This window comes from Macrobrachium nipponense, chromosome 28 (genome assembly GCF_015104395.2).
Source record: "Macrobrachium nipponense isolate FS-2020 chromosome 28, ASM1510439v2, whole genome shotgun sequence".
In the NCBI taxonomy this organism is placed as follows: domain Eukaryota; kingdom Metazoa; phylum Arthropoda; class Malacostraca; order Decapoda; family Palaemonidae; genus Macrobrachium; species Macrobrachium nipponense.
Window position 1 is genome coordinate 4,439,377 of NC_087217.1, and position 10,285 is coordinate 4,449,661.

At 36.7% G+C, this 10,285-nt stretch overlaps 1 pseudogene; it reads left to right on the top strand.

The window, feature by feature from the left end:
- The first annotated feature begins 230 nt into the window (after positions 1-230).
- Positions 231-9,698, top strand: LOC135201888 (lys-63-specific deubiquitinase BRCC36-like; annotated as a pseudogene).
- Positions 9,699-10,285: the final 587 nt, after the last annotated feature.

Genomic DNA, 10,285 nt, shown 5'->3' on the forward strand with positions numbered 1-10,285 from the left:
AGTTGATAGGTGATTAATTCACTCTTTTCATTATTACTGTTGTAATGAACAATAGCATCTCAAAAAACAATTATTTAATCTTTAATTTCTTGAAATAATTTCAAGTGATTTTTTTTGTAGCTGTTGGTATGGTAACCATTACCGCATGCGACAGATTGAGACGTGAGTAAATAAATATGTATGTTATAGCCATTATAAACTTGAGCAATTAACACAGAGAAGAATGGACGATGCCCCTTGACAAGGTTAGTGCAGGATTTTCTTTCTCTGGCGAGACCTAAACTGTTGAGCTGGCAATCTTGAATGTTAGTCACACTTTTTTGGAAGATATCAGGAACAGCTGACTGACTGGTATTGAGAATGCTTGGCATTGAAGCAACAGGCGAAGCGAGACCGCCCGAGCTCGGTGTTAAATGGTTGTTCATTCTATTGTCTGCTCTTAGAAGCCTTGGTCAGGGGACTGAAGTCCATTTTGATTAACAGTTCTAAACGTGTGATTAGTGGTGTCTTTATGGATAGTTGTTGGTGATGCTTGGTTTTTATTATTGTTTTAACATCATCCTAAGCGTTTCACTACTTGTTTATTGCGTTCTTTTATAATTAAAAGAAAAGAAGTCCAAGGCGTAGGCTTTTCTGTATGGCACAACAGGAAGTGAAGTTAAGACAGAGGGTATGACCAGTCAGGTTAACCTATACTGCACTTTTGGGGAAGCATTCATATGAAGTTTTCCCAGAAATGTGGTAAATTATTTTAATTTTGTCTGAAGAAAGGTGTTTCGTGTTTTAGTCCAGTTATAGGAAGTTTCAAGAGCAATCCTCTGTATCTCTTTGTTGAGTGGTTCTTTAATCATTGTAAATTCAATATATTCTTTTGTTCAGGCTTGCAAAATATGAAAAAGTAGCGTAACATTCGTTTTATAAAACTATTTTAAAAATCATCGTAAAGTAAATCGAGCTTTACTCAGCCTTAAATTGAGGATCATGCAAGCTTGTATCCATGAAAAGTTGTGACTTTTTATGATGAAAACTGGATGATCTTTTAACTCGGAAATATGTGCAGAGATTTTATCACTGCACGCCAGTAGTGAGAGAAAGCTAAGATTTATCAGTAATTGTTGAGAAAAGTTTTCAGTCGATTTTGAGCGTCGCGATGCTTCGAAGATATATTAACCACCCAAATACTGTTTGTTTCTTTTAGAATAAAACTGGAAAGTAATAAAATGATCTTGGAAAGCTTTTACTGAGAACAATGAAGCGTAATGAGCCAGGAATCCTTGAGCGTTTTATAGGGGTTTCAGAAAATTTGGAAGTAACCTGAAGGCATTAAGAACTTCAACCTTTGAAAGAGCCCATTTGGAAGTTTGAACGATTAATTTACCCATAAACTAATTGAGGTCAAGGGCAATTTTAAATTGCACCTAGTATAGTTTATAGTGATATCTAAAATTCTGGAAAACGGGTATTTAGAATCTCTAAATCCCTGAACGATTTGCAAGGATATCTGGGCTTCTGTAACGAAAAATACGCGTATGCTTTCCAATAACCAATATTTCGTCGAGGTTGCCGCAAAAAAGGAAGGAAAAAAATCCCTTCCCATTTTCCATTAGTATAACTCGCGGTTCTGACCGGAGAGTTTTCAGCATAAAAATTCATGAAACCTCGAGGTCGTAAATCGCTTGAGGCTTCGTGTCGTATCTAAGGAAACACGCCTCCGATCCCTTCACGCGCGCGTAGACACACACACACACACACACACACACACACACAGCCCACTCTCTCTCTCTCTCTCTCTCTCGGTTCCCCCTCCATCCCCCAGTCACTACATCCTCGCTCATTCGTCCGTCAGTTTAGGTCATATCTCCTCGTTTGCAGCATTGTTCACAGAGGCAGATATTTGCCCCTTTGTCGATTTTTGATGCTGCACGAGATAAAGATGTTGATATGACAGCTACCTGAAACTGACTCGAAAAGTGTAAGAGAGAGAACATTTCTCCCTTTGATGCAAATTTCTTGCACCCTTTTATCGGATTTTTTTTTTTTTTCATCCCTAACATTACATAACTGTAAAACACTTGTTCTTCTACTAAATGTGAAAATTCATTGTTTGATTTTTAAAATATTTTAGATGGATATTTGCTGTTGTTATTGACGTTACCAACAGGAATCTACTGTTCACGGTTATTTTATAGTTTCATTTTAAAGAATTCGTAAGTGCAGAGTAATTAACGAAAATATATTAGACTTGATTTAGACACACGTCGTAATCGGCATCATATAGTTTTATCCGTTACCATTTTTCCATGTAATATATTTAAATTTTATGATCCATTAATCATAGTGAAGGTAATTTTAGTACAACTAGGATACTATTAAAACACTTCGTGGCAACAAACTCCTTTGTTACAACTCCTCTCTCTTTGAAAATTTCTGTCTTGTTGATTTCATGAGGTAATTTTCTTTTATATGTTGAGCTTTATATTCATTATTATTACAAAAAAAGTTTCTCTCTCTCTCTCTCTCTCTCTCTCTCTCTCTCTCTCTCTCTCTCTCTCTCTCTCTCTCTCTTTGGTGACAGTTATTAATATTTCAGAAAGACTGACAACTACCTGACGACCTTTCGAGAAGATTCAATCCCTATTGGGATGCGCAATTTCTTCGAGCTTCTTTCACTCTTAGATCTTGGATTCATTTCATATTGACAAACGCTGTCTGGAGATTTCCTCTCTCTCTCTCTCTCTCTCTCTCTCTCTCTCTCTCTCTCTCTCTCTCGGCAAGGAAACGCTCGCTTAATCAATGATAGACGACATCCTCGATCTTCATTAGGTATTGACGTTGGGGTTGAATGACGTGATAAAGTGGACATACGCATAGATACTTGGCCCGTGTGATATTAATTCGGACCGGCGATTTGCAGGATCAGGTGTCGTGTCGAGTATTTAGTGGGATGAATTGTTGTTATTATTAGAGAAAGAAGAACATAGCCAAGCGAAGAGGAAGTTACCACTATACAAGAAGAAAAAATGTGGCCAGAAAAAAACTTTAGTAAAATAATGATAAATATGATTTTTATTTTTATTTCAAATTTATGCGTCCGTTTCTTATGGTCTATCAGAAGGCAACGGAAGCGAATGAAACTGTTATGTCCGAGTTTTAAAATCAAAATGCCGCTGTGGAGTCCATACCTGGCTTTTTTTGTACCTTGGCGTCTGTTATTTTCAGTTTTGGTTACTTTGTTTACTTCGCTTTATTTTTTCCCGCCTATTCGTTTACGTTCTCTCCCCCTCGATCCTGGCTTTTTTCCTGTGACATTTCACCTTAATTCTTCCCTGCCATTTTTCTCACGTTGTGTCCCCCCCCCCCCCAACCCACCCCACCTTCCCCGTCATATTGGACCATTTTTTCGTTGTGGCCTTTTCATTCATGTTACCAGTCTTCTTTCATTTTACTCCTTTACAACCAATTTAGTTTCTTTTAGTGTTTATCTTACTGCCGTCCCTGTTGAGCGTTTCTCTTTTTTTTTAGAGTGAAAATTAATAGAACACTGAGTGCAAAGGATGCTTACTTTGCTTATGGCGATTTTCGAGATCTTCGAAGGGAACGTTGATGAAGAATAAAGAATATGCTTTGTTATATTTATGAGAATAACTACGAGATGGAATGCAGATGATGAGTCTGGCTACAAAAAAAAAAAAAAAAAAAAAAAAAATGCGTGTCACAAGCAAAATATTTGGACATTGTTTTTTTGGCTATTGCAGTTTTTGCCCTATTTTGCAAGTTTCTGTTTTACCAGAAAAGATCAGGTACTACGTAATAAAGCGAGCAAACAAAGATGGCTGTTCTGTTGGTACTTTTCAGTTTTTAAACAGCTTTATCTGTGTCAGTATCTGCAACTGTTAACATTGCCAGCCACATGTATAAATGTAAAAAGCTCGTCTTCAGTATTATGCATTTTATCACATACACACACACACACACACATACACACACACACACATACAAAATATATCATTAGCCACAATGACATCCGAACTACTCCAATTCTTATGAAGACATTTGAAGACTACACACAACTTGCACCCGGCATGACGGAGTCAAGTTAAGGTTTACCACTTGCCCGCTGAAAAGAATATTAGTCTGTTCCCACTCATGCATACATGTGTCTGTCCAACACAGATGCATTTGCAGTGTTTATGCTTATATATATAAATAATATATATATATATATATATATATAACTACACACATACACACATATATATATATAATACACACACGCACACACATATATATATATAATATATAGATATATATATATATATATATATATAAATAATATATATATATATATATATATTTATATATATACACACACATGAGCTTGTGTAATATGGAATCTACAGATTTTTTTCCAGCTATATATTGTGTGCAAAATCAGTTCAAGGGGACAGAAAATACCAAGAAAAAACAATTTTAATAAATATAAAGCAGAGAAATTATCCCCGAACCTCATTAATAAACAGAATCTGAATACACACACCCTCAATTGTCTATAAACAAAACACTTACACAATTACGGACAGAGCTTAAAACACTTGTACCGAAAAGGAGGGGGTCCAGAAAGGAGGAGGCAGGCAAAAAGAAAGAATAACCTAACAGTTAACACACTAAATACCATAACTCCAAGACTCCTCGGTGTTAAACCGATTACTCTCCACGTCTGAAAAAATCGCAGGGTGGCAGAGAATTATTGGATCCAACTCGGGTAATGATGGCTGGCAATTTCAAAGAAAATCCACTCAAAACATCCGAAGTGGTGTAATGGCCGTGATCACAATCAAATAAATTAAGGTGCAACTATATTACCGTGGTAAACAGAGGTCCCCTTGGCTAGTACTGGACCAAGGGTACAGCAGGATATAGTAGCAGATATGTAACTCTTGCTACTGCAGAGTAAAACAATCCAAAAGTGCCACCAAGCATCCACAGGCGGGTACCAAAAGTGTCAAGGAAAAACTCCAGCAGTAATGGCAGGCAACAGCAGCACCTCTTAACTCAAGATCCAGAGAACGAGTAATCCATTACCCATCGTCCGCAGGGGAGCGAGGGAAAACCATCTACCTCAAAGCATGAAAAGTTAATAACAGCCGTTAAAAATTAAGTTAAAGAAGCATACCACCAGGGAGGAGAAAACTAGCAAATACAAGATAAATTGATACAATACTCATATAAAAAAGAAATAAAACTTTTAAAGTTAATTACTAAAGAAACTAATGACAACATAGTGACACCTCACCCCCAAAAAAGAAATTTCCAAAAAAAAAATTTTCATTTACGTTAATATTTTTTACAATCAACTTTAAATACTTAAATTAAACAAATAAACAAAACGATAAAAAGAAACCGCCCAAAGAAATACGGGTTTTGAAACAACCATACTTACAAATGCATATTTGTCCCATAAGTACCAAAATGACAAACTCAGAAAAAGAAAAAGGGGGGCGGGGTGTGGCAAGTACCAAGAATAGCAGCTCTCAATGAATGTACCGACATCACTATAATAACCTTCATACAATTATACAGGGGAGGTTTCAAAACTAGAAACCTACAACAACACCATATAAAGAATAAACACCCAAATTCTAAGAACTTCTCATTGCTCTCACAAAAAATTTAGGAGCTAGACAATGCTCTAATAATGGGATCCTTTTTCCACAAATAACGCTGTCCAATTTCAGCGATAAACCACTTTTCTTATCTCAGTGACCTACCACTTTCTTCACCATAGTGTCCTACACGCTATACATACACCCTCACCGAACGACACAAAGAATCACACCACAGATCTCCCTTATGCAAATAACACACAGAATCAGTGAAGCGTAATTAGTAGCCTGAAAATTACTGAATATCCGGATTAGTCCCTGCCTATTCTCTTAACTTGTATAAACCTTAACCTAAAACCATATTGTACCTCAAACCTTAATCTTAGACCAACTTACTTAATCAACCATTAACGGTTACTTTAAATATTCCATATACTACACCTAAAACACCAACATCCCCTGTAAAGAAAACTATGGTTAATACATATTAAATATACATCTGTCTTAGTTACTCTAGTCTACATACCTACTTCAACAGCACACATACCGTAACTAGAACGATACAGCCTTATTAACTGCCCAGCCCTCTGCAAAAAGAAAAAAAAAATCAACGCTGCGAGAGAGAACATCAGCAACAATATTATCTTTTCCTGGAACGAGTGAAAATTCCAAATTCCACTCCTGCAGCATAAGACTTTAACGCATCAATCGCTGATTTTAATTCTTGTAGTACCTGCTGAGGAAGGTCAGGGGTCAAGACCATAAGAGGTGTGCCTGTGGAGGAAAGATAAACATGAAAATGGTTGATAGCCAATACTAAAATAAGTGTCTCTTTCTCTTTCTCCACTGTGGAATACCTACTTTGGGCGGGGGACAAGTATAACTTTTTTGGAAAAGAATGCGACAGGATGAGAAACTCCCTGTTCGTCATTCTGTAACAACACCGCTCCCACACAGTCACTTGCGTCCGTGGCAAGAGAAAAGGGAAGGTCAAAATCTGGAGCCCTCAAGACAGGGAAATTAGGAAGTTATCTTTTCAAATGATCAAATGCCCTTTGTGTTTGTTCAGTCCAGATAAACGCTACCTTCCTTCTTAGGAGGTTAGTCAAAGGATCGGCGATGTCAGAAAAATTCTTAAAAAACCCTCTGTAGTAACCCATTAAATCAAGGAATTTCCTGACATCCCTCCTGCACTTAGGAATTAAAGTTTTTTTTTCAATACATTCACCATTTGCTGAGGAACAACGTTAACCATTACCAACTTCATGACCTTAATTAATATACAACCTCCGCCTTTGCGAATTCCCTTTTCTTTAAATTAATTACTAAACCTACTTTCTTTAACACCTCAAACAATGCCTAATACGTTTTAAATGTGTTTCCCAATCATCACTATAATTAACAATATCATCAATATAAACAACACACCCTTCTAAACCATACACTAAAGGTAGCAGCCGCGTTCTTCATACCAAACGGCATGACTACATTGAAACAGCTTTTGTGGCGTTATGAAAGCTGACAAGGCCCTTGCCCACTCCGAAAGAGGAACCTGCCAATAACCTTCCAGAAAGTCGAATTTACTTATATATTTAGATTTTCCCATACGATCAATACAATCCTCAATTCAAGGTAGCGGATAACAAACAGACTCAAGTCACCTCATTCACCTTACGATAATCAAAACATAACCTGAAATCCCCATCGGGTTTCTTTACCAATACAACAAGTGTTAACCAAGGACTTTTACTTGGTTCAATCAGGTCATGTTTTAGCCTTTAATCGACTTCCTTCGCTACCACCTCATTTTTGAAAGGATTCAACGTGTAAGAAGATGATTTCACAGGCGTGGCGTTACCCACGTTCAAGTCATGTTCCCGGACAAGCGTCCGTCCCGGTACATCCGAAAATATCTTATAATTAAACACCAATTTCTTTATAGACCTCTGCTCTTCATTACTTAAATGAGAAACCATATTAGAAAATTTTTTCAAAGAACCCTTATTATCCTAAAACCATTCACTCCTATCAAAACAATTATCATCAACATTTTCACCATCTGAAAAAGGAAAAAGTTTATTGTTATCAGAAACTACCGCATCACCGAAGGTTGCCACGTGCTTGCGAGTCAGTTGCCTTAAGTTTAGATGTTATAATTCATGTATGTGTGGAAGAATATACTATTTTTTATGTCTACTGTGTTTGTATATTTATGTCATATATTGTTGTGAGTTTTTAGAGTAAATAAACATATATTTGCAATATCATATCGGCCTCCCTACTTCTCCCAATTACTAAGTATTAATGAGAAAAAATGTCATATTTGAAAACTTTCTTTTATTAATTAACAAAAACACATAAAAGTACACAGATGCACTAAGACAAATGAAACCAAAAAGACTAAATACAGATTACTGAATTATACCCATATACATAGTACTATATGTAAAATATAGGGAAAGAAATATATACAGTACAGACATAAAAAGATAAGCAAGTCGAACACAATGTAACGTATATTGGAGAGAAGAAAATTTCAAAACCATAGAATTAGCATGTTAGAAAATCTATGTTAAGTAGATATTACGATGAGTCTAAAAAACTGGAAAATAATACACAAATAATATTGTAATTTGAACAAATTGCATGAACAAATATTTAAGTAAATACAGTAAGATAAACAATAAAGTATACAGGAAAGTAACTAAATCATGTTCTGCTGCCAATGAACGGAGCCTTCAGGCAATGAAAAGTATTCTTTCAGCATGTTCCGTTGCTCCTTGGCATTCCTGGTTGTCGTGAGATGACAGTGACTGTAATAACGTGTGCTTTATGCTGGGGCATTGTGAGGTTGACGTAAGGACGTAACGCACCACATTACACATACGGTATATGTACTTCAGTGTTACGTGCTGTGCCACATACTACTTTTGGGTGTGCTGCTGCTTGTTGGGCTAGTTCCCGAAAACGTCACGTCATGCTTGCGCAATGCGTACATTTGCGACGCACTAGAATACGCTTCATTTACGCACATCGGCCTATGGCATGTATCCAGTTGATCATGGCTATTTCACCATGCATATGGCCAAGTTTCACATATGTGAGTATATACGTGCCCTTGATACGTGAATGTGTGAACAGATCATGACGCGTGAAAGGGTGGCGTTCTTGGTGTGGCCATGTGTCACTTTGACGCTGCTCTCACGCCCAAGTCGTGCCTGACAGTACTACATGACTGTCAGTGACTGTGACAATGGCAACAAGTCTGTCAACAGGTAACCCATGGCAAGTTGTGTGTGCCAAGTGTAAAATTGGCTTCTGATGCTTACTTTGTATGTCTTCATCATGCATTGAAAACAGAAAAAGAAGAGGTTATGGGGCATCTGGTTGGTCAGTTCAGAGAGGGAAGTGATGGTTCACGTGATATCCATTCAGCATGGGCTTTAAGACGATCTGACAAAATGAAAGATAGAGTGGAAATATCTCCAGAAATGTTAATTGAGGCTCAGCAGCAAGCAGCTACCAGTGGTTGGCAGCTTCACATTGTTGGATGGTACCATTCACATCTTCTCACTACAATGTGGCCTCCTGGTATAGATTTACAAACACAGGCAGGATACCAGCAGATGGACAACAGGTTTGTTCCCCTCATTTATTCAGTTTACAATGAGGATAAAAAAAACTGACATGAGTATATATCAAGTAACCGGATTCCAAGCTACTAATCAAAGTCCTGAAGGAGAAGCACCTCATTATGTCCGTTTGTCAGAACCATTAAAAATAACACCCACTCCATCAGTTAACATTAATATTCAGGATGCTTTAAAAAATCTATGTGCAACTCTGTTTGAAGAGCAAAGAGAAGTTCTTGAAGCATCTCATGAGCTAGCAGACAAGTAACCTTTAGACCACCTGCACAATGCTGCAGTAATGGTGCGTAATGTTTGTGGTTTGAGCAGCTCTGTTCTCTGCCCTTTAGTATCAATAATAGAAGACCGAACACAGGGATTGCAGAACACGATAGAGATTCTTAAGCAGGAAGCAGAATATTTAAGTGAAAAATTGAAAGAGAAAAATATAAATATATCTGCATAAGTTACGGGATGAAATGCTTTTTGATTAAGATATCAAATCGTGTAAGTAAATTTTGTATGATCATCTCTGGGAAAGTGTGTAACTGAGTTACATAGTGAGAAATACCAAGGAAAGTATGGTAAATTGTTTTCAGGATTTGGTTTTTTCCAACCTTTCATTTTTTATGCAAAGCAGTTTTCATTTACCTTTCCATACTTTGCTTGATGAAAAATTTAAATAATTTCTGTTTTGGCCATATTTAAATGCATTTTCTTTCTGTAAATTTGACAGACTGCTGTTGTACGTATATATTTATGCTTTAGTTCGTATATATTTATATAAAAACAGTTTGTGTTGCTATCTCAACACTTCCTTGCCCTCACACTTTTTGGATACGCTTGTCAACAAAGCCTTGTTTATTTACATAAAAAAAATGCATATTTACAATTCCCAGAGCAACATAAGCTAATTCATGATGATCGCAATAATGTGATCAACAGGCTAACAAAAAAAACGGAGCAACATAAGCTTGTCAAAAAAAAAAAATAATAATAAATAAACAAAAGGGCCACCAAACCCAAGCAACACATGCTCATACAGTAATACAA